Below are 24,561 nucleotides of genomic sequence, written 5' to 3'. Positions count from 1 at the left end.
CCAGCCTTTCAGTAACGCCCTGCCCATAGCCTACTAGATCATGCTAGATCATTACTCGTTGACTTGGTATAGTCTTTTAGAGACGTTATAGCACTGGACAGTCAGCGAGACACAGTGTATCATTGTTACAGCGAATGTGTTGTTTTGCAACCTACAGTAGTGTTGCGCAGATAAACTTTTCCTGAACATTAAACTTAGTAACAGTTGTTTCCCCTCTTGGCAATGTGGTTTCAAACATGATGCTGAGACGCTGACAGCGTCACCGTGGTAACAGCCCTCAATTACCTTTGATTGGCTTACCCGTGGGAATATTTAAATACCCCCAGTGCAACGATTGGTTAGTGGGCGGTCTATGGGCGGTCTGTCGAGCCGTGAGAGTCCGCATCGTTCCGGGTTATTGTCAGTTTCTGGACCTCGGAGGACGGGTGAGGGTGGATGGCTAGGATCGCAGATGGCTTTAATCACTACTGCAAAATAATAACTCTGGCTCAAATTATTGTTTAGTAGGCTATCCACAGTAACAACCGGACCGTGTGAGAATAAAAGGAGTATTTTGTTCCAAAATCTGGGCTCTGGAAATTAAAGAGCAAGGAATCAACATTTTGGGAGCACAGAATGAAAGCACAGCCTCCGGAAAGTGCAGACGCCCGATGATCACTCATCTGGATTAAACAAATCATAGGTTATACATTTTGGAAACTGCATTTGACCAAGGGAACACAGGCCTTAATTGTGTTTGTCGATTATGCACGGCTGTCACACATGATATTTGCTCCACGAACTGCGCTACGTTTGTTTCGTTGATCAGGAGGAGTTCAAGTAACAATTAATTTAATCGGCCAGACAGTCATCTGTGGTCTCATAATCCTTCTCAACGGTGTCATGAAATTCGAGACTTCCCTCAACCGAGCCTTATTTTTGGAGATTGCTCTAAATCGAATGTAACGGTTCGCATACGCGGAGATCGTTTCGACACTTTGGAAGGGCGAAAGGTTACGATTGCATAATTGGGCACCGCAGTTCAACGGGAGCAATTGACATCAACCTTCCTGGAATTGCTTTATGGGTTCCCTTTAACATTAGTAAGCTACAACGTGTGAGAGTTTCTTAAGATTTTTGGTGTTTCGGATCACGACAGCCTACAACCCTACAAGAAGCGGATCTCCTTTGCGTTTCTTTTCCGTTTGAGAATGATCGTCGCATTAAACAGAGGATAATAACCACTGCCATCAAATTAAACATCAAAGGGAAACTACATATCTTTCTTTCATTTTTCCGGGATGGCATGCTTTTGAATTTTCTATCGACTGCCAACCTCCGAAGCTGATTGCCCGACCTGCGCTGCAACCTGCATGGGATTTTAGCTTTGCACCACGGAACAATTTATGGTAAATTATTTCTCTCTTTTCAGTACTCGACTCACTGGCCAATTAGGGTAGATTGGTAAAGCAGAGGCAGTTCTGTTCAAATTTAGATAGCCTATGCACTATTATTGTATTGAAGAATAGCGCTACTGTTTTAATTTCCCTGATAACTTAAAGCTGCGCTGACCACCCTCTTTGTGCACTAGGCTATAGCCTACAACAATTCAAACGACAGCTGGATAAGTTATAGAAGCACAATGATTAGTCTACAGCAGGCGCATACTCACGGTAGCAGTATTGCAGCTATCCTTTTGATTTGTAGGTTAATAATGGTTCCGTGGGGCTGTAGGAGTTTAAGTCTTCTGTGTAAAATGCTTAATAATCTCAGCCGCTGTCTTTTGATTTGTAAGACTAGTTGTGGAGGGTATTGAATTACATGCCTCAAGTTGTCAGTACTTTGCCAAGCGTCATTTGAATGAATATAGCATGAAATAAGCTGTGCTGATATGAATTTGCTTTAAATACGTTAATGACCAAATTTGCATAGTTGTAGGCAACGACTCCGAGGACAGATATGATGAATTTTAGATGTGCGCTTCCTTTTATGACAGCCCCATACCTTTGTTTCCTCACTACACCTGCAATAAAGGAAGTGTTGTAAAATGGATGCCAGCTTGTGAATGGCCCTTAGCAACTGCTTTGATGTGTGATATTGGCTTTTTAAAGGATGCTCTGCCATGTAGACTCTTGTTGGTGAAGCAGGATGGGAACAGACAGGTCATCCCTGCTAGTCGGCGAGCAAATAAATGGCAAATAGGCTACATTGGTTCAGGAGTTAGGTGAGACATTCCATCCTTTGCGCCCTCGTGTGTTTATTAAGGAGGCCATTAAACAAGCGCCATTAATTAAAGCTTCATTGATGCATGCAGATGGTTTCTCCTCAGACGTGACCTGCAGATCACCGTTTACTAAATGAGAAACGAACTTGCTATACCCCCTCCAACACACACACACACACACACACACACACACGCACGTTTGTGTTTGTAAGCGTATGAGTGCCTGGACTGTGAATGAGTGAGTGATTGAACGAGTGAGTGGTTCTACATGATTTTTTTCTAGTTATATTAGATTTCACACAATATTCTGTTCACGTACGGCACGCAAATGTTAACGGACAGTTTCCAAGAACAGAGAGTTTGCCTATCTGTAATCTAATCAGCGCTAGCACCAGTAAATCGACGGACTAAAGTGCAGGCCGCTCTCAGTTTATTTGAACATGAGAGTTGGCTCAGATGATAAACAAGTTACGTTTTCTCTTAAACTTTGCAGTCTCTTATCTGTCTCGAACTTTGAATTGTTGTTTACTGGGAAAACCATACGTGACATTTATTATTAATTTGTTGGCAAAGCATTACTGATGCGCGCATGAAGATAGGGACCATTCAAATATTTGTGCATAATTATGCTTGCGCTTGCATGGGAGCGGGTAGTGAGGGCAAGTCAACTAGTTCACTCACCGTTGTAAAACCACAGCTGAGTCGTTCATTATGAGGGATTTATTCAACTGAAGGCTCGTTTTGAAGTTATAAAATGAACTTGTATTATTTATAGGGGTCCAGTTACCCCCTTTCCCCTTTAATCCCCGCATACTAGGTCTAATTTACATGATCTGCATAATTTACTGGCAATAATTTTGATCAAAGGATGCATGGAGCGAGAAAAGAGCTCTGTGCTTTGGGTCCTGTGGCTAAGTGACTGGCCATGATGTTTTCTCAAATCACTCCAGGCGTTTTTTAAATTAAAGCCCATAAAGATCCAAGAGATGCACGGTGTAATGTAGTGTTTGCCAATATAAGCAAATACTGTCACAATATGGTTTAATTTGTTGTTGGTGATAGTAAGTCGTACTGCTAGATCTGAAATTACTTGGGATGGTTGCTCAGAAAATAGTATAATGTTATGATAGAGTTGTAAATAGCAAAATGAAGATGAATGTAACATAATGTAACATTAGTGAATATTACCTCAGTGGGCATCCTTTGGGAAGGTATCATTCTCTCTTTTTCACTCCCCCCGCACCCCTCCTTTTGTGATGTTTCTGTCATCTCAGCTTCTGTTTGCAACCTCGGTTTCAGGCTCTGTGTTGATGTTGTAAATCATGGCTTGCTCTATTAGACTATGTACCGACACCTTTGGGCTTGGTGTACTCATTACTGTGAGGGTCCACCATGATGAGGGCCCCTCTACACCCAAGGCCACTATGTGCTGCTAGCAGTGTCGGCAACAGCGGCGGCACCTGTCGCAATGCCTGCTCCATACTATTGAATAAAACATCCAGTGATGTATGAGGTGGTGGCTTCACTCAAGGGGGGGAGGGGGGCAGAGCCGTTTCGCCCCATCCCCTCAGCACGCTGAGCAAATTGTGCCTGTATTAGCTCTGCGTCTCGCTCCTCTCCAAAACAAATAGTGTTCCCAGCCTTAACCCAAGCTCTGCTTTTCCCCCTTTGTTTGGGAAATGGGGAAACCATGCGAGGCGTAGAGGATATGTAGGTCATTGCATTACCTCTGGAGGATGCTTTTTTAATGTTATTGTTGTCCTCATTAGGGTATTTGTTTATTTGTCTCCATATTTTTTCCCTGGCTCCAATGACTCATTTGTACCCTTGCCTTAGGTCCATGCTGTAAGTTGCATTTACTCTTATGGATATGTTCTTTAATTGAACGTTAGCCATACCCTTTGAAAGTGAAAGGAGGAAGAGTTGCAAAAGCACAGTGGAGCATAGATGACTGTCCTATCTTTGTGGTTTTTCCACGAGTAAGCATATATCATATTTAATCACTGCTATTGTGATTAATTACTGCCATTACAAATGATTTGTAGAGCATACACAAGCACTGGGTGTATTACAGTGAGACTCGTCCCAGAACTATGTGGCAGAAAGACAAAGTGAAACCACGGAAATTGAGATTTTTCTTGCAATAAGGAGGCTGCAGGTGTCTATGGTTAGTTTAATTTCGTGAGCGGATTGTGAGAACAGATCCCGAAGTAAGCTTAATTTAAAATCTTTGCGATCCGCTCTCCAAAGTTGATTGATTGATAGCCCTGAGGTGACTATGCCACGCTAAAATCTTATTAAAAACTGTTGCCTTCTGAGAATGTTAGAGCAATTTTCTCCTTCTCATGAATATCTTTTATATTGGAAAAAAACTTTAATTTCCTGTGCTTTGGTATTAGTCATTTTCCTTTTTTTGTCAAATTTAGTCCTTGGGTGTGATTTGTTTTAGCACAGTTCACCCCCTCATAGGCAGCCCCTCCTCCTCATAGCCTGATGCTGAACCAGAGCAGAGAGCTTAAAGTCGCAAGATGAGATTGCCTTGATGGAAAATCGCTGCTGCTCGTCTAGCAATGTTCTGAATCAGAAAAGCTACTCGTTTGAGGTGTTTGTGTGTGTGTGTGTGTGTGTGTGTGTGTGTGTGTGTGTGTGTGTGTGTGTGTGTGTGTGTGTGTGTGTGTGTGTGTGTGTGTGTGTGTGTGTGTGTGGTGTGTGTGTGTGTGTGTGATGCTCTACAAACCCCCATGTGCTATTTCACCAAATCCCAGTCATCCTTTATTGTCCTCAGGGTTCTGCTAGAGCACCAGTGCTAATGACATTTTTTAATTAGTATGTAAAGTTTCATTACTTAGGTGTTCATGAATTAGACGCTACCCAGGGACCTGCCATAGGACAGGGCAAAATCTAGATAATTTGCATGTTGTCTCATCTCTGTTTTGAGCAGGGAGTGTCTCTGCTCGCATTTCTGAAGGGCACAAAAAGAACCCATTAAAATAATTTGTATATGGCATTTGTTGGATGGGTTTGTAACCTCTGTGTACAGATATGAAGGCTTTGTTAACTTGTGTGTGTACGCGTATGTGTTTGTGCAAGACCCTCGTTTGTATGCCTTTACATGCAAGCAGTGTTGGCTGAAGGAAATGTGTTTGGCAATTTCTTTCACCTTTTTTGATTTCTTTTGTTCATCCCTGCTCATTTGCAGTACGGGTGAAGGTTATGGCCAATCTATGTTCTAGCAAAAGAGCAGTAATGATTTTTAAATCTGTCATTCAATTCTGCCTTTAAACAATGCAGTCAATAATGACACTGCCCTAACTAATTACAGCTGCTTAGCCAAGTCTTAAAGACTATGCAGCCACTCCGTTCCTCTTTCCCCCTCTTTCTCTCCTCCGCTGTCGTCTCTAGTCCCTGGCTTCACCACGTGAAGAATCAGCATTTGATCTCTGAACTATGCTTTGGTGAATCGTCTGCATTGTTTGTAATGAAGGAACTAGCCACGACAGGAAGCTAGGAAAAACAGAGAAACAAGAGACACCAATTCTTTGTTTGCATTGTATTCTTGGCAATGAGGAAGAGTCTGAGTGCTCTTCCGGCTCCCTATCATTGTGACCTGGTGTAACTGGTAATCTGTGTTCCTGCTGGCTTTGCCCTCTGGCTCTCCATAGATGGGCATTGCCCATACCAGCTGTTCATTCCCCGCACCTGCAGTGATGATGGGCGCATGTTTGTGACATTCCTCTCGCTCCCTCTGTTCCCATAGACCCGGCTGTGTCTGCCTCTGAAGCCTGCAGCCAAATCGCAAAGCTCGAGGGGTGATGGAGATTATTGTCGAATTTTGAAACCTGGCCACGTTGTTGAAGGGGGGAGTGGATTAGGAAAATGAGAGCTGGCATTTGTTCTTTGTGTGCAATCTCTCTCTCTCTCTCTCTCTCTCTCTCTCTCTCTCACTGCCCGTCTTTTGTTTCAGCATTCTCCTTTTCCATTATAATTCTTCAGTCATTATTTCTTTGCACATGGCATCTACTCAGGTGCTGTCATTAACGCTTTGTTAATTTCCTGTACGCTTTCAGGGCTGCTGCCGAAACAGTGATTAGGCCGACTATTCAACATAGTTTTAATCAGCGCAATTCATGCATCACCCTCGAAAAATTGGTCCTCCGCGAAACAACCACTTTCCATTTCCGTTCATTCACTCTCCCACCGTGGCTTAACCCACTGTGTGAATAGGCTTTAACAAGGACTGCGCAAAGTGGGCAGACAGCACTTTTATTCTCTCTCGATAACGTATTAGCGGCCAACTTCATCCTGCTCCATGCAGAATATGGGAGAAACTGGGTGGATGCCCCAGTGAATGTGAGGGAGCTATCTTCCAATGACAATAGAGGACATTCACCACCTGTCCCCCCAATCCCCCCACCTGCGGCATGGCGGGGGCTCTGGGGATGATGAGGTGGAGGTGTGTCGCTTCCTATCCGATGTGACCCAGGCACCTGTCAGCAGTTTGTCAGTGAGAGCCCGGGGGGACTGGGGAGGGGAGCAGAGTGGCTCTGTGCAGAGGAGGGATGGTTAGGGGGGGGGACTGCAGGGGATTCGGTGTTAAATAGGGGCTGGATTAAAACCTCCTGGCATTTGAGACTGTTGCAAGGCTGGCAAGGTATCTGATTAACTGATTTTAGGTGAAAGGTTAGGAGAGGCAGAGATTTTGTGGATGGAAGGAAAGAAGAGGCTAGAAAATAAAATGCTAACATAAAGAAAGAATGAGAGAAACTGAATGGAAGACAGCCAGAGAGAAAGAAAAAAAGGAAGGTGTGTCATCTGAAGGGCATGTTGTTCACCCTCTAACAGTGGCTGTCTAACTGCTCAGGGTGTCATTGATTTCCTGTTGGTGATAGAGGGCTGTCTGGAAGAGAGGCATACCTGCTGCCGGCAGCTCCTTGGGGGCCAGGCCCAATATGGCCAATCAAGTGTGCCGACCACAAAGTGCATTATGGGAACTCTCTACCCTCTCTGGTAACTTTCCTGCTTCAGAAGTATTGTGTGGTTTTCTCATAGTTTTTTCTTTTTCTTTTGTTAATTGGGTAATCACACACATGTCTGCTTTGCTTGTGGTTAATTTTGTTATTGTAAAATGACAATGCCAAAGATTGAAGAAGTGCTGGTACTGCATACATACTCAGTTAAACACTTGGGTGATTTAAAGGCCTGCTTGGCAACATTCAGTGTATGTGTGTGTGTGTATGTGTGTGTGTATTCAGCTCCTGCTGAATTAATGTAGTAGTTATTGTAATAGGGGACATAGAAGCCTTAGGTTTAAGCCATTTCATAAGGGCATATTTTGTGTGCATGACAAAGTGATAAAGTGCCAAGAAAAAGCACTTGATGATATCCATTAAAGTCCACATCTGCTCTGTGGAAGGCGGGTTTGCTCTGTAAGCCGGCCAGTTGTCGTCAGGGAAAATGTGGTTTTATTCAGCTGTGTGTGTGTGTTTGTGGGTATGTGTGTGTGTGTGTGTGTGTGTGTGTGTGGGGGGGGGGGGGGGGGGGGGGTATGTGTGGGTGGGTGATGGGGGTTCACAGTCTACTGTGCCTTAATGGCCCGAGGATTTCAAATAGTTCATTTGATTCTGAGTGATGTGCGGTGCATTTTCATGCGTCGTGTACTAAACCACAAACATAATAAGTAGATGGATGTCATTGAGATGTGGCTGACAGACCGCTACCCCACGTTACCCCACCTCCCACCCCAGGCAAGCCCCCCCCCCCCCCCCAACATTTTTGCTGTTACCACATTCATCTGGTGTTGCTCTAAGGTAATGGAATTTTCCCAGAATGAAGAAAACAATGACTGTAGGGTCTGAATGGTAATTGCAGAAAAGCCAACATTGCTCTCAAGCAAACATAAGCAAGCACGGACACACACATACACACACACACAGACACACACACAGACACACACACACACAAGTAATATGATTTTATACATTTCCCAAAGATTTTTATCTGGCATTGGCAGAGCTCAGACAAGGCAAAGAGAAAGCTCTTATAAAATACAATTTAGTGATTTACCTGCAGGACTTTGGAACCAGCCAAGGCAGGTTTAGAGATTGCTGTTATTCACAATATTCTCTCAGAAACAGCCAGTGGGCCAGCAACTTCCCTTGATAGCACAGAAAGAGAAGCATGTGTGTGTGAGTGAGAGAGAATGAGAGTGTCAGGGTGTGTGTGTGTGTGTGTGTGCATGTGTGTGTGTGTGTGTGTGTGTGTGTGTGTGTGTGTGTGTGTGTGTGTGTGTGTGTGTGTGTGTGTGTGTGTGTGTGTGGTTAGGTGTCTAATATACAGATGCCATTTCTTCATTGAAGGCCCTGTGTAGTAAGGAATTTCCATCATTTTCGCCAGTGTTATTGCTCTTGTCAAAGGGTTCAAAACCCTGGTGATATTAGGCCCTGGGGCAATGCTGTCTGTACATGCCTTCCTCAGCTCCCATGAAGAGACTGACGAGCAAAGACACACATGCTCACACCCACAGAAAGAGACACACACACAGATACGCACACTAACACACACACACACACACACACACGCACATTGTTTTATTACCTCCTGCCTGCCTTCTGGAATTGCTTTCCTCCCTCGAGTGAGCTGGGCAAAGCCAGCTTTATTGTGTTAACCTATTTGTGTGTCAAGAGTGATTGCGACGTCCTTTATCACTGTTTGTATTTGGACAGAGTGACAGCAGACAGAGGCAAGCAAGGGAGGAGAGAGGGGCAGTGCAGAGAGAGAGAGAAAGAGAGAGAGAGACAGAGAGAGCGAGAGAGAGAGATCAGAGACTGATGGCCGGTCACCTCACTGTGCTCTTGGAGATAATGACTGGTTGCTAAGCAATTTTTAGTCCTCTCCCTTCGCTTCCCCCTTATCCATAGTAATCACTTTTTATCTCTCAAAGATGTCATGTATAATTATAAGCCAACTGCCATCTTTTGAATTCTGCCTAATGGCCCTTTAATTTATTTAGTGGTGGCGGGGGTTGGGGGTGCGTGGATGTGGGATTGGAGATTTTGTGGTGGGGGGTGGGTCAGAATGAGAATATTCCTAGATTACTTAGTAAAGCGCATGCATTTTGCCTGTGTGTGTGTGTGTGTGTGTGTGTGTGTGTGCGTGTGTGTGTGTGTGTGTGTGTGTGTCCATCCATTTCCAACCCTATGTACACCCAAATGGCCCTCTGAATGATTTCATTTCCCTCAGACCACTTTAACTCTCTCACTGGCTGAGTGGGATTACCATGCTTGGTTAAAAAAAAAAAAAAACTCCACTCTCTCTCGTCCTCTCTGCTCAGGATGTTTGCTCCTCACTAAGGTGGCCAGGTCACCAGACAATGACCCTTGCCCCCGCCTGTTACCCCTCATCCCTCCTCCTCACCAGAAACAAACCCTGGGGGAGTCCTGCGATGCTCTTTTTCCCATGAGCTCTTAGTTTTATTAGCATTTTTATAGAGTTGAAAGCATTGCTGACCCTGGCGCCGTTTAATGAATTGCCTGCTTAAGGGAGATGAGGGATTTGGCAGAAATGGCCGCCCCGAGCCCTGACATTCTATCTGCAGATTGCTGGCCTTGTTCTCCGCCAAGGCACTTCAGGTAAATTCACGACTGGTGGCAGATTTTGATGGCAGACGTTTCAAGTGTATTACGGCTTGTCAATACTGACTCAGGCAGTAGCAGCAGAAGGAGTTAGCCGCCCCCCCCCCCCCTCCTCCCCTCCACCTTTTTTAAAATGAATGTTTTTTGTTCCCGGGCGCACCATAGTGCTTTGGAAAGTGCTTATCCTCCTCTGCTTACGTCCCCTTACAAGGCTGATTTAGAAGTGCTGTCAGAATGCTTTTACATCTAAATTACATGGGTGTTGACCAGCAGCGCTGCTCAGTTAATGTCAATGAAATGGGTCTGCGGAGGACTGAGGTAAAGTCCAAACCAATTTAGCAAGTGAGAAGTGAGCTACCCCTGAAATCTTTTCTAAACAAAACCCTAATGTTGCAGCATGAACAGCCCGTGAATGCTACAGCCACCACACAAATGGCCAAAGTGATCGACTGGCAATAAAACTCGTTACGGTGTATCAGAAACCAAGAAAAGAGTCTGAGAGACAGATTGTGACTGTGTAGATGGGCTGTGTGTCTAGGCCTTGTGTTTAACAAGGGGCACTTAGTGAGCACATAGTGCAGAAAAGGAGCACATGGTTGTTGCTCCCTTCCTGACAAGGGCCATAAATGCTACTGACCATTTGCTGTAAATTGCGAGCAAATGAAATGTTTCAGGCTAGTGAACAGGCATCTGTGAATGACATCTCATTTGTTTGTGTTTTACCAGTAATGCCCTGTATTCGCACTGCACACTAGCTTGTTAAAAACGGTGTCCAATGTTTGTCCGACTAATAGTTAACTTCTATGCGGCAGTCAGGAATTTCGAAGGCCCTTGTATTTTATGAACATAGAGTTGCTTTAAGTGAGGATAACTGATCTCAACTCATCTCATCCACTGTTTTATGTAATAGCAAACCCAGTGTTAAGTTAATATGTTTTCAACCATTTCCATACCTGGTAAATGAGAAAAATTGGTCAGACTTTTTATTATTAATCAGTCTGTGAGCAATAGAGTGCTCATTTCATGGCGTTTGAATTCTTACATCTGACTTACATCTGACTTAAAAGTAGACCCTTTCTCACAGACGTACGTACATTCCTCCGACACCTAATCTACTTCTGCTCTGGCATAGTTTTTTGATATGTGGCCAATTATCTTTCCCGATTTTAAAACCTCTGACTTGGGCATGCAGAGGTAAAATGAGTGTGAGGATCCTCCGTCGGGCTTTGTGGGTTTTTGTTTCTACTCAAATGAAATCCCACCCATGTCAAGCCTCTGGTGTCAGGCGTCATTTTGACCTCATTTGTTGAGATCCTGTAGTTCTGTGATAATTGGTGAGTGTGGTTTAGCGTGGTTTTTATTTTTGTTTGTCAGAAAAGGCATTCACTAACAAAACGCCCTAAACGTGAGCTTGTAGTTTGCGGTTAGTCGAAGAAGCACGTCTGTTGAGCTGGGCCCAGTCACAGCTGCCTGGGCTTCTACACCGTATCCTCATGCCGCAGTTTTAGTCAATCTGTTTCATACCCGCTGCCGTACGCATGCCTCCGCCGAGGCCCGTCTCGCTGTCACCCTCTCTGACAGCTTTGCAGTTCCGCGGAGACGCCGTACCGCGCTTAAACACCGCTGGCTCTCTCTCCGGCACGCCACCGCTCTTCTGTGACTGCGTTGCCTGGAACATCTGTCCAGCTGTCAGCTCCCCTCTAGCCAATCAGAGCAATCCCTTGCAACATCTGTAGATGGAGGGGTGTGTGTGTGTGTGTGTGTGTGTGTGTGTGTGTGTGTGTGTGTATATGTGTGTGTGAATATTGGGGGAGGTTGCGGTGGGGTAGGGGAGGTGGGTCTCAGAGGACAGAGCGAGGGAGTGTGTTAGTCTGCTGTTGAGGCTCTGCTGCATTTGTACTTACCAGACAGGCGATCTCCAGAGACACTCGCGTGGAAAGCTGATTTGCACAAGAGCTGCATGGTGAAATAACTTTAAAGTAACATTTCAGTTCCCTTACCCTCTTTAAAAAAAAAAAAAAAAGACTAATTTTCTTTTAAAACCAAGCTTATCTGCTTAAATCAGAGAACTATGAAAATAAGAATGATATTTCTGTCATCTATTTTATGTGGTTAGTGCATTGGTAGTAGTATTTTGTAAGGTGAACCTCATGCGTTTGTTTAGTCATGACCCTTTTCTTAAACACCAGCAGGAAAGGAGTAGAATCCCCATCCCGCTGACCTGATCCCTACGCAGGGCCTCTAGTCCTGGCTGGCACAGGCGGCTGACGGAGGGTGAAACCAGCTAGGGCAGATAACGGCCTTGTCTCCACTTGTCTGGGAGAGCGGTGTGTGGGACTTGGAGCAGTGCTCTTGGGGCATTAGATCCGTGTTATGGCCACACCCGGCTGGCTGTGCCGCGGCAGCACTGCTGCTGTGAGGAGACAGGCACCAGTCCAATTCCCCTGTAGGCTCTCTCTCTCTCTCACTCTCTCTCTCTCTCTCTCTCTCTCTCTCTCTCTCTCTCTCTCTCTCTCTCACACTCTCTCTCTCATTTTCTTTCCCCAGCTCTCCCAGTACAGGGACCAGGATGCCACTTCTGATAAGGAGGGGCGGGGGTAGTGAGGGAGATGTTGGGGGATCTTTTTCTATTTCTGTCTGCTTGTAAACAGAGTCCCAGTGAGTGAGAGGTAATGGTGTGGAACTGACGAGAGCCCGTTGGGGGAGGTTGGTGGTTGGGGGAGCGAAGGTCTTTCTTTCTTCTCTACACCTCTCTCTTCAAGTGTCTCTCTCGCTCTTCCTCTCCCCTCCTGCTCTTCTCTCCCTCTGTGCTCAGTGTGAGAGACGCCGTGTCAGAGAGCAGGATCTGTGAGGAAGTCCTCCTGCTGAGACCCTGCTGAAAAGGAACCAGCTGTTCAATTTCATTTTCTTCCCTTTTATTTCTCACTTTCTCTCTCTCTCTCTCTCTCTCTCTCTCTCTCTCTCTCTATCTCTCTCTCTCTCTCTCACTTACTCACTCAGTGTCTCTCCTCTTAATGGATTTCAAACCACTTCATCACCAGCACACTGGGCTCACATTATGTAGCACCCACATCCTAATGGGTTTTGACTTTAAGGAATGTGACGGTGTAATGGCTTTACATGTCTGATGATGGCCTAAAAAGAACAACAGTGTACTCTTACCCATCTCCGTGATGACCCTGGCCTGGTTCCCCGGCAGATTACGTCCTCCTACAAACCTTACCGTTGCTTCTTATCCATGTGAAGCAGGTAAGGAGAAGCATATCTCCGACCCCTCAGTGGAGACCATTGCATTAGAGTGTATCTTGCTGCGAGACAGCTGGAAAAATCAGACTACTTTTTTTTGTTTCGCCCCGTAAACAAACTTTGATTGATGCACCCTGATGGAGCCGAGGATCTACATGAATGTCTCCAATTAAATGTCACTTAAAGTCTGTCTCTCTTTTTTTTTTCTTCCACGAGGCTGCCACTCAATGTTGCTGCCTTCCCCTGTCAGCACAGAACGGCGTTTAAAAAAAAAACCACAAGTTTAAAAAGAAAATGGAAATGGAGGGGGTATTGTTGAGTAGACATTTTGGGTGATGGGGCTTTGTGTGGTGATTGAAGGGCGAGGCTGCCTTCTCTGGGCTACGACAGGAATCCCCCTGTATGGTTATGGGGAGAGCTGCTTCTCCTCCTCCACCTCCTCCTAAAAGACATCCGCCCCGGCCCCGGTGACAAGAAGATTTCCCTGCTCTCAACTTTGCTGTTTTATCATTCAAATGTGGCCCATTGATGTGGGCTGTCGTGATTGGCAGGTCGACTCAGAAGTGGAGCGATCGTGATCTCGCAAGCGGAAGCCTCGTTTGTGGCCATCACAATAGCCTCTCCCTCGCTCTCTCCCTCTCTCTGTCTCTGTCTCTCTTTCTTGTCCTTGTTTTCACTTCCAACCCTCTTTCTCTCTTTTCCTTGCAAACAAAAAGAACTCCTTGCATTTCTACAGTGTATTTCTGCCACAGCAACATCCCATTAATCTTTCTTTAACTACGAGACTGGAACCTTGGCCGTATTGTTTTGAGGGAAAGATGAGAGGACCTCTGTGGAACAACTCTGAATGGGGAGGGCTGGGACGGGGAGGTGAGTGTGTATGGGGAGGGGGGGTAGGGACTAGGCTTATGGGACAGGACTGGTTCTCACTGTGAGAGGCGGAGGGGATTGAGGTGAAAGGCGACCTCCTCGAAATGCACACAACATTAGAAATTTAATCCATCACAAGTGCTGCTCCGGTGCTGGCTGGCAGATCACAGGTCTGCATGAGACCTCCAGGGCTGGTGGACTCACCTGCTCACAGAAACCCCCCCACCTACAAACACACACACACACACACACAGACAGACGTACACTCACATTCACATACACATTCACATACACATACACATACACACACACACACACACACACACACACAGACACAAGCACATATAGATATTTAGGGACAGAACTGTCATGGGAAATGGACTTGTTATGTGTCGCTATGTTGTGTCACGTGGCGCACGCTCGAAATGACACACTCCGCGGAGGAATGTGAATAGAGAAAGAGTAAGGAGCGTGTAAACAAGAGACCCCCCCCGCCCCCCATATCCTCGTTTTGCGTCTTGATGAACCAAGGCCACTGAGTCATCTTAGACATTCACATATCTGGCAGTTCGTTTTATGATGGGAAAATGGAAAAAACAAATGTCTATAATAAAATGACCTTGCGGAACAAAGCATGAAAGTGTCTTCTGTATGACAGGCCGAGCGTGGTGAACGCAGCATGCCAATGTTATTAACAGTGTTTGCTGTTTTATTGTGCATCAAAGCAAGGCTATTACCAAGCTCTGTGGTGGAGAGACCTGGGTCGTGGTGCCTTTGATTACTCTGGTTTAAAAAAAAGAATATAATTGGCGGCATATTAAAGAGAGAAAAGGCTACACTCGTTTTTCTTTTTCTCCTCTCTCTCCAGCCACAGATTGTTGTTTATTTGTCTCTTAAATGAGGGCTGGAAGGCTAGCACCGGGGCAGAAATCATCACATCTCATTTGGGTTGGGCGCAGCTAGCTGGCAGAGTGGTTTTGTGTTTTCATTCATTATTATTTTTTCTACAAGCTATTTTTCTTCCCGCTCAAAAGCATTGGCAAGCTGTGGAGGCTCCTCGCTGGATGAAATCAAGACATTCTACCCTTTAGCTCTCTCTCTCTCTCTTTCTCTCTCCCTCAGCAGCTTCCGCTATGCCTTTCTTCCTACCTAATTAGGATGTCGCCCCAGAGGTCCCCGATGCTCGAAACCCAATGCTCCGTGCTGGAGCCCCAGACTGGCTGACTGGTCCTGGTTTGATACCCTGGGTCGTGTGCCACCCGATAGGCTCCTCGCCCTCTCACTAAGACCCCACCTCCCTGCTCGATGCGGCCAGATTGACTTTCTCCTTCAGTTTTCCCTCTGTGTCCTATCCAACCCCCCTCCGCACTCTCTCTGCCTACCCTAATTACCGTAATAAAGAAGAGTGTTTTGTTTTGTTTGTCATGTACAAGGTTGGGCTGCCAGGGCACTGCTGGATCCATAATGTAAGCTGATTTTATTTTTTTATGAGATATGATGAAAGGTTGTGTGAGTGAAAAAGAAGGTTTTGCATTTTAAAAAGAAAAACTTCCCACAAATGATCAGTATGGGGGAAGAAATCATTAAGAATTGAAGGTTGTTTCTAAGTCTATCTTGAGAAAGCACCGTTGTGCAGTTTGAAGTGTATTTTGGGGAGGGGTCTTCCTCTGCTTGGCTCTGTGTCTGGGTACTGGACCGGCACGTGCTTGCGTTGAAAAGTCCAGTCATGGTCCCCCAAAAACCACGCTCAGACAGTGAATCGTTTGTCTGGAGTGAATGTGTTGCCTGCCTCTTTCATGTGGCCGTTATAAACCACATCGCATTTACTATGTTATTTTTTAAACGTTCATGTGAGGGGAAACGTCACATCCAGGAGTCTGTCGCAAGAGATTACGTTGATAAATTGCCTTTTTTCATTGTGAAAGGCCTTGTGAATGCTGCCATCATAGTCATGTGGGTGCGTTTGCTATTACACAGCCTCCACTCTTGTGACATCCATGAATTCTTATGATCTGCATCAGCAGGAAAATATTGCTGAAGATCAGTTTGTAGAAAACAAAGGGCATATTTTGGAGAGGTTCTCTGGGAAAGCATTGGAGCAAGGAGTTTGAAGTCTTGTTTCATTAATGTTTTTGTGCATCTGCATATGAGTGTGTTTGCGTGTGTGTGTGTGTGTGTGTTAGGGGTAGGAGAAACAGCCCCTGAAGGTGTTCACAAAAGTGTCAGCTAGGGCCGAAAGCAAAAGCCATTCCGTGTGTGTGCACACATGTTTTTGTGTGTGTGTGTGTGTGTCTGTGTGTGTGTGTGTGAGTCACTCGGCAGCTTCTCTCCATTCAGCATCTGTTTTTCACACAACGGAAAGAGGGCTCAGAGATACATGCGTTTAACTTGGGCAGCATTCAAAAAAGAAAGAAATCCCCCTCAAAGATATGCTCCTGTGTGTGTATTAGTGTCTCCTCAACACCTTCCTCCTTACCTCAGCTTTGCTCCACTTAAATAGGCCAGGCCTATTGACTCCCCCCCCCCCCACAAGCCAAATAGGGCTGTGCGTTCCTTCACTCAATGGCCGACCCATCTGTTGACTGGCCCCATGACTCTGGGGGACAGAGAGCCCGGAATGTGAGGGCCCCTAGGGTGTCTGAGCTCCAGGCTGCTGAAAAGAGTCGTCCCTGCTGCCCCTCTCACTGAATGGAGGGGTGAGACGTTTGCAGCGGTGGGTGTCATTACCACACACCCCCCCCCCCCCCCCCCCCACATACACACACACACACACACTAGAAGCCAAGCCCACAGCACCCTCCTCCCACTCTTTGGCACAACACACAGCCAGCTGGGGTGTATAAGAGTGTGTCTGGGTGTGTTTGTGTGAGGAGGGGGGGCTGTACAGGGAGGATGAGAGGCTTTCATTGTGTTAGGGCTCCCAAGTGACAGGGTCACCTTGCCTCCAAACAAATGCTGTGTGCGTGTGTGTGTGTGGGTGTGTGTGGGTGTGTGTGTGTGTGTGTGTGTGTGTGTGTGTGTGTGTGTGTGATTGCCGAGGGGCAGACGGCTCGTCTCTGGGCACATTTATCTCGGATCTCATCCTTTTCACATGGGTGCCTATTCAGCGTTGTCCGTCTGGACTGGCCCTTCAAAGGCTCCCACAACCACAGTTGGTGGAGCCCGGTGTGAACAAGGTCTAGGCTCCCCCCCCCCAGCTGGGAGCTTACTTACTTACTTACTTACTTGCATTCGTTATTCCAGGGGATGATTGCAGTCCCCTCCAGTGCTGGATTTTTTGGATGGTGTTGATGCCGTGGCTGTTCAAGTTTTCAAAGTACATTTGCGGTGTTAACACACTTGAGAAGTTTGTTCATTTCTTTTCTCTTCAAGGTAAGAAGCAGGTCCTCTCTTGGCGCAGACTTTTGTCTCTTACCTTTCCCCCCCCTGGTGTGTTGAAAGTCCCCACCAACAATAAATTACAACTCGCAATTTGTGTGCCCGGGTGGAATCATTTCACATCGATTGTATCGACTCACTGCCTGTCTGTTTCTCTCTTTCTCTATAGCTCTCTCCGTCATTTCTGCTTCTCCCTCCCTCACTCCCTCTATCCATTTACATCTCTCAAAACAGAGGCCTCAGGCTGCGGGACAAAGGCAGTTTATGTGAGGCCTTGGCCTGGCATTTTTACCTTGAGAGGTTTGTATCTGTGTAAGGAAGTGGCTGGGACAGCTGATGCTCGTCAAAGCAATGCTTCAACTCTCCATATAACTCCAGAAATGCAGTGCACCCCCCCCCCCCCCCCCCCCCCCCTCCCTTCCCAGGCCTTTTCTCATTGGCAACCATCATTTCTCTCCCCTTGAATGTCTGACATGGTAAGCATGTTTAACTTAATCAAAAAAGGTTTTTGTTTGTTTGGCAGCGTGGGAGAAAGTTCAAACATCAAGCTCAAAGACACAGACAACAGAGGTGGATGATGCCTTTGTATTATTATTATCATGAGCGTCAGACAAACAAAGCCTGTCTGCGAGGGTTCAGGGAGAGTTCAGCGATGAGACAACTGGAGCGGAGGGCCCACGTTTTCAGGCTCCTCCGCTGCCGATCAAAAAACCTTCCGTGTCTCTCCTCTCTTTCTGCTCCTCTCATCCTTACATCCCCTCTTCCAGAGCTTGACAGAGGCCTAGTGCCTGCGCTCAACACTCTGCTTCTTTTTCCTCTCATCCCCCCTTGAAGTTCTCAGACCCTTGGCCCTGTGTATCCACAGTGATGGCATGACTCACAGGTGCATTTTGTTTGACATTTCATAGAAATGACATCATGACATTTCATCTCAAAGCTTTTCCTTTTTCACGTGCGCCCAAGAACTGGTCAGGTTATGTCTCTATAATTCTCTAGTTCCCCCCCACACACATACAAACTCTTTTCGCTCATTATATTTTTTGATCTATTATATTTTTTATCTCCCTCTTCCTACCTCCTTTTGCCTTTTTTTTTTTAGCATGGCACATTAGCAGGGTCAGGAACAGACTGGAGGTGTGTTTGTGTGTGTGTGTTTGTGTTTGTGTGTGTGTGTGTGTGTGTGCAAGGGGTGGACGTCTGGCTCTGGTGTCTCCCCGAGGGCTGGCCAGCCACAAGCTGCCCCACGCTTCCTGCACTTCAATTAAGATGATTTAAAAGAGCCAGAGCACACACTGTGTGTGTGTGTGTGTGTGTGTGTTTAGGTATGTAGATGTGTATGTGTGTGTGTGTGTGTGTGTGTGTGTGTGTGTGTGTGTGTGTGTGTGTGTGTGTGTGTGTGTGTGTGTGTGTGTGTGTGTATATATGTATGGCCTTATGTGCATGTTCACAGTTACAGACAGCATGCATGACATCCTAGCAAAGCCATACACTGTCTGTAGTGCAGCTGGCAGTTAATTTGAGAGTGCCTGCCTCTCTGCGTGATTGGGTGGTTGCTCTGTGTGTATGGGTCATGTGTATGTGTGGAGTAGGTGAGGGGGATAGGATATATTGTTGGTCGAGGACCTTTGTGTATGTGTGCACGTGTGTATAAGTGTGTATGTGTTGTGTGTATGTCTGGAGTAGGTTGAGGGGGATAGGATATATGCTGGGATGAGGATGTGTGTGTGTGTGTGTGTATGGGGGCGGGAAGAGGGAGGTGTTGAAGTTGGTGGGAAACTGCAGTGACAGCACAATGAATAAATTGAAAACAGCTCCCATAGTAAATTGTCTATCGCCGGTGACAAACGATCTGATAGGAGTGCGCCACAGCCTCAAATGCGCATGTCCCGGCAGAGCGGTGAATAAGCACCAATCGCACACACACACACACACACACACACACACAGACACACAGACACACAGGAGTTTCCTCCCTAGTCTCAGGACTGCTTAGCACCAGTGCCGCACACTTAATAATTCATCTGCTGTGAAATATTCTCTCAGCTCACATCAGGCAAAGAGCTGCCTCTGGAAAAGGGCGGCAGAAGATGGCAGTTGGGGTTGGGGGGGGGGGGGGGTATCCCTACGGTGCTAATTTGGGGGACAGTGATGTGCGCAGATTTCAAAAAGGTTCTCTCGAACTCGCTTTCTTATTTTTTTCTCTCTTCATGCCTTCATTGCTCTTTTTCACACGCTCCCGTTCCTGCTTGAGTGAAGAGGAACCTTTGGCATTTCTATGTTTCTTTTTGCACTTTAATGTGGACCCAGAGGGACTGCAGCCGGAGCTTGAGGGTGAAGGTTCATTTAGTTTGAGATTCCTTAATTCAATCTGAATTCAGCACAGAAAAGTGGTTTGGGAAAGACCACATACATGCCAACCCCAAGCATTGAAGGCTGATGTGTTTCAGTGATATTGCTGGTTTGGCTTTATTTTCCACATCACCTTCTAAGTGGAGGAAAGGGGTTTGTTTTATGATAGGGGTTTCGCATGGTTGAAAACAGATCAAGTTTGCCATTGTTTATGGCCAACTTCCAACTAACCAGTTATTTTTGTCCAGCAACAGGTTTCTTCCACCAACAATTTTCCCAGTGGGTAATGAGACATCCATTTTTGTCATTCTAGTTTTTTTTTTAAAATTGTGTCTTTGTTTTACATTGGGGTTGGTCGGGGTGTTTGTTTGTGGTCTGTGGCGTCCTGAAAACAGAGAGCCGTGTGCATTAGGGAGTTGTGACCCAGGGCGGCCATAATGGGTCTCATTGTGTTGGGCGGCCGTGGCGGTCGAGAGGCCTCATGCATGTCCATTGTGTGCTGAAGCACCGTCTGCAGGGGCCTTTGTTTGGCCCCGCTAGCTTGCTTCGCCAAACTCCTGCTCCCTTGCAAACTGGGTGTTTCTTTCTTTCTGTCTTTATTTCTTTTCTTTTTTTTTCCCTTTCCTTCATTTCTTAAAGTCCTGCCCGAGCTACTCCCCCATGTCAATTATGCAAACTATTAAAAATTTAAAGGGGGGTGGAGGGGGGACAGTCTTTTATAATTTAATCCTAAAGTAATAGATTCTATTAAAAATGCATGAGCGGGACTTTATAGATGAAACTAGAATTAGTGTCTATCAAAGAGTCCACTCAAGGATGCACCGGGGAAAGGCACGGGAGGGGGTGATATCTTATCATTATTCAAATAGGATATGATTACCACGGAGAGAGAGAGGGGGGGTGGGGGTGGGGGAGAGAGAGACATAGAGTTGGTCTGTATCCAGACATGATAGCTTTTCATATGGGAGAAAATGTGGAACAGACTTGTCCAGAGGAAAAGTACAGTTAAGAATTGAGACAGCAGAAGTATAGAACGCTTCCATTTTTAGTGTCAGTTTGTCTCCTCGAACTGCACACATCTTGGGTAACTTTACTCTTTAGCCACGTTATAACTGAGTGATCAAGACCAAACAGTGCTGTGAATGAAGAGGTCGTAATGACGCTGATGTGCCGTGGTCATGTTAATCATCCCTTTAGCCGCTCTCCGCGCTTCAGTGTTCCTCCTCAATGCTTTCCCCTGTTTCAGTGTCCTTTCATTGTTTCATGTCAGCCTAGACCACAGGAGCAGCGGCAAGCTCAGATATCTTGGCTAATTACGTGTTATTTGTGTAAAATTCATTAGCACGCCATGTGCGCATGCTTGACTTCCCTAATGATCTAGAAGTCCCTGGAGATTTGTGGGAGAAAAAAAGATGAAAATGAAAAAAAGATTATAATAATAATGTAATTCGGTAGCTTCCGGAACGCACATGAAAGTGCAGCTGGACTCGTTACGGTAGCATCCCCAGGGGGCTGTGTCTGTATCCTGTTCGAGGGTGAGTGACAGGTTTAAAAATGTCAACACCGCCAGACATCAATCAGCTCAGTGTGTCCGGCCTGCAGCTGACCGCCAGCGCAGGGAATCTGAGCATCCTACGCGGTCACAGAGACCTCTTTCATCTGGGCTGTGGCGCAGGCTGCAAGAGGAATTATGTAGCGTGAGGTGCACCTGTAGTCCATAACCCCTCCTGACCTTCCTCTCTCTCTCTCATCTTTTGTTATTGGTAGATCTATGGAGTGTTAGGAAGAATATGGAATCTAAGAAGTAGCCAAAATGTTAAGAATCACTATTTTGTATCCCTGAAATAAAAGGAATTTACTTGTCAGAAATAGAGAAAAATATGTCTGAATATGTCAGTTCTTTTTTTGTCTTGAAGAGATATTTTCCAGTTTGGGATGCATTAGGTGCGTGCGTGGGATAAATCCAATGGAATGAATCGATCGTCTCGGCTCGAGGGTGGAGAGGGAAGGCCGGGCGTGCTTTTCTTAAGTGCTTTATCCCCGACTTTAGACAGAAATATGACACCTTCATATCGCCAGGCTTGCCAAGGAGGATTAGCCGGGAACGCTCTGGCCGATGGGGATGATTTAGGGATATCTGGCCTTTAATACACCACGTATATCAAAAAAGTTTAAGCCTCCTAACCCAATCCCCTTTTTCAACCGAAACGCATATTAATAGATTCAACTACTAAAAAAGAGGAAAGAATAAAAGTTCAACAGTTCCAGTGCAGGACTGGAGGGGAAAGGTTCAGCAAGGTTTTAAAGTTCTGGCTGGAGTGTTTTATTTAATTTCTATGTCAATGGTTTCATCCTCTCTCCTGTAATCTAATCTGGGGTCTGTGGTTGCCAGCAGCATCTGTGCTGAGCAGACAGAGAGAGAGAGAAAGAGAGAGGAGAGAGCTTTTTTCAGCTTAATCCCTTGAATTCTCTTAGCCCCTACCCTGAGAGATCACTCAGTGGGGTGAAGACAATTACCACCCTGCTTTTTTCATGTTAATGTAATCTCTCTCTCTATCTCTCTCTCTCTCTCTCTCTCTCCCTTCTATATTTTACCATCCCTGGATCTCTTTCTCCTCTTTCTCTCACTCACTATTTCCTCTTTCTTTTGTCATCCATCTCTCTGTCTCACTCCCATAAGAGCCAGGTCGAGTGCTGTGATGCAGGAAGGACACTCCGACTCAAGTCATTTTTTAAATTAACATTTAATTATTAACAATTCACTAGCAGTTGACCCCAAGGTCAAGGGAAAGAAAATGTAAAAGAAGCAAAAGGAGAGGAGTGGAGACGAGTGAAATTTAAAACACCAAGCTTGGCTAAACGTGGGCGAGAGGGTCGAAGAAACGGCAGGAATACAGAAAAACCTTCCTCAAGGTTGCGAGCACACCATATTAATTTGCATCACTGTTGCTTTTCATTTAGGTATTTACACTACCAATGAAGCATGAACAGTTTGGGTTCGTAGAATCTGCATTTTAAAACAAGAGGTCGAGACTCGTCTGAAACAAGACCAGGCACCTGAATTCTATCTGCAGTGTTTTGACTTCACTGTTCGGATGAGGGGAAATATTTCAAATGATCCCTTCTTCTAAACACGCACAGCAGACAAATCATGTTTGACACCCCTGTGCTGTGAACTGCATTTTCTAATCTTGTTTTTCTTTCCCTCCCCTCCCTCATTTGCTCCCTTTATCTTTGTGTGCGTGTTGAGCTGGAACCACATGATTGAGTTAACAAGCGGCTGATGTGAGTCAGATGGACATTTTTCATTTCAGGTTTATTTTACAGGCGTCGGGCTCTTCAGACTCCCGCTAATTTGTGTATCTTCTCGTTTTTTCAAACAATCCGGGCGCTCTTGGCTGAGCCCGTTGGCCTGGCCGGCCGGCCCGGCTGGCTGGCTGGCACTGAGCAAGTGAGGGAGAGGCGTGATCCCACAACTCTCAAGTTTTACCAAAAGCATTACCCTAGTGGACCTTTATCAAAACCCTTTGGATGGAAGAGATAATAATTTTGCCACATGGGATGTTATATCTCGACAACCCACCCCCCCCCCCCCCCCCCCCACCCCCCCCCCACCACTACTTCTTCTCTCTCCATTTTGTCCTCGGTCCACCCCCTGTCTCTCCCTCCACTCGGCCAGTGGAGGGGCTGATAACAGCTTGAGCCTTATCAGGCAGCCCTGTGTCATGGAAAGTGCCTGTGATTTTCTGTCATTACTGACAGGGAAGTCATTCACTCTTTCTCATTATTGGGAGAGATAATGACGGCAAGGGAGTGTGATGGGGGTGTTGCGGGGGGTAGGGGGAGATGGAAGCTCAAGTTGACACCCGCGGGTGGTGATGGTTATGGTGGTGGGGATTTGAATTATCTATGGCAGTGGGCTGGTAGATGGAGACGGAGATGGAAATTGGGATGAAGGTGTGGATAATATGAATTGACAACAGGCAGTCTTGCGTGTGCTTCCGTCTGTAGCTCTTTTTTTCTTTCTTTCTTTCTTTCTTTCTTTCTTTCCTGCTTTTTTCTTTCTTTCTGGCTCTCTTTTTCTGTGGAAAAACATGTTTACTGTAAAGGCACCCTGTTGTGACCGTCAATTCTCTTCAGGCTGGTGCAAAGGTATTTTTCCAGTCATAACTTTGAGAAACGGTAACACAATAACACCTGGCCAAGGACCTTCATAGTGTACCTAGGCAGGCAGATTGGGCAGGCTTTGGCTTGCAAGATAAAGCAGCGTGCCTTCTGCATGCTTCAGTGTGAAGGCCACTCAATCCTCTTATACGCAGAATATCTGAGCACAAATAATCACCTCTTTCTACTGAATAATCTGCTGTTATTTTGGTGTGGGTGCTCACAGTTATTGAGAGAAATCAATTGCTTTTTGAGTGGGTTTATGAATTTTCACAGTTTGTGTTTCTATTAGAATGGGTTTTTCCCTCCCCCAAACCTGGTGTGGGTGACCTGCAAAAAATTGGGGTCGGCAGACTTAATGATGCATCGTGGTATTGTGCTCTTGTGTATCTTTGAGGCTGAGGGGATATAGGCCAGGGGTAGAGAGCGTGAGAGTCACTGTGTTGTTTTGAGCTTAATTATTTTCTATTGATCTATTGATGCTACATTAAACACATATTGGGTTTTGATTTCTGTGTGTGTGTGTGTGTGTGTGTGTGCCTTTCTGGGTGGGGGCAGTGGTGGTGTGTGAGGAGCAGATCTTCCACTCAGGGCCTTTCAAAGCTGGGAGGTGACGCGGCAACAAACAATAAACAAAAGATCCCCAAACAAAAAAGAAAAACAGAAAAGGGCCTCTCTTTGTTTGTTTGTCTTTGAATATTTAGCAGGGGTGTGTTCTTC

The 24,561-nt window shown here is 45.9% G+C and overlaps 1 protein-coding gene across 1 annotated transcript in view; it reads left to right on the top strand.

Annotated features, from left to right (window-relative positions):
* Positions 1-1,343: 1,343 nt before the first annotated feature.
* The window catches only part of fam222aa (family with sequence similarity 222 member Aa), a gene marked incomplete at its 3' end in the record, with an annotated part of 58,647 nt that continues 35,429 nt past the window's right edge, over positions 1,344-24,561 (top strand). The window contains exon 1 of the mRNA XM_080853127.1: positions 1,344-1,388. The remainder of the gene's footprint in view (positions 1,389-24,561) is intronic.

This window comes from Sprattus sprattus (genome assembly GCF_963457725.1).
Source record: "Sprattus sprattus genome assembly, chromosome: 15".
Taxonomy (NCBI): domain Eukaryota; kingdom Metazoa; phylum Chordata; class Actinopteri; order Clupeiformes; family Clupeidae; genus Sprattus; species Sprattus sprattus.
The sequence above is the reverse complement of the archived record's forward strand: the minus strand, read 5'-3'. Positions and strand labels throughout refer to the sequence as shown.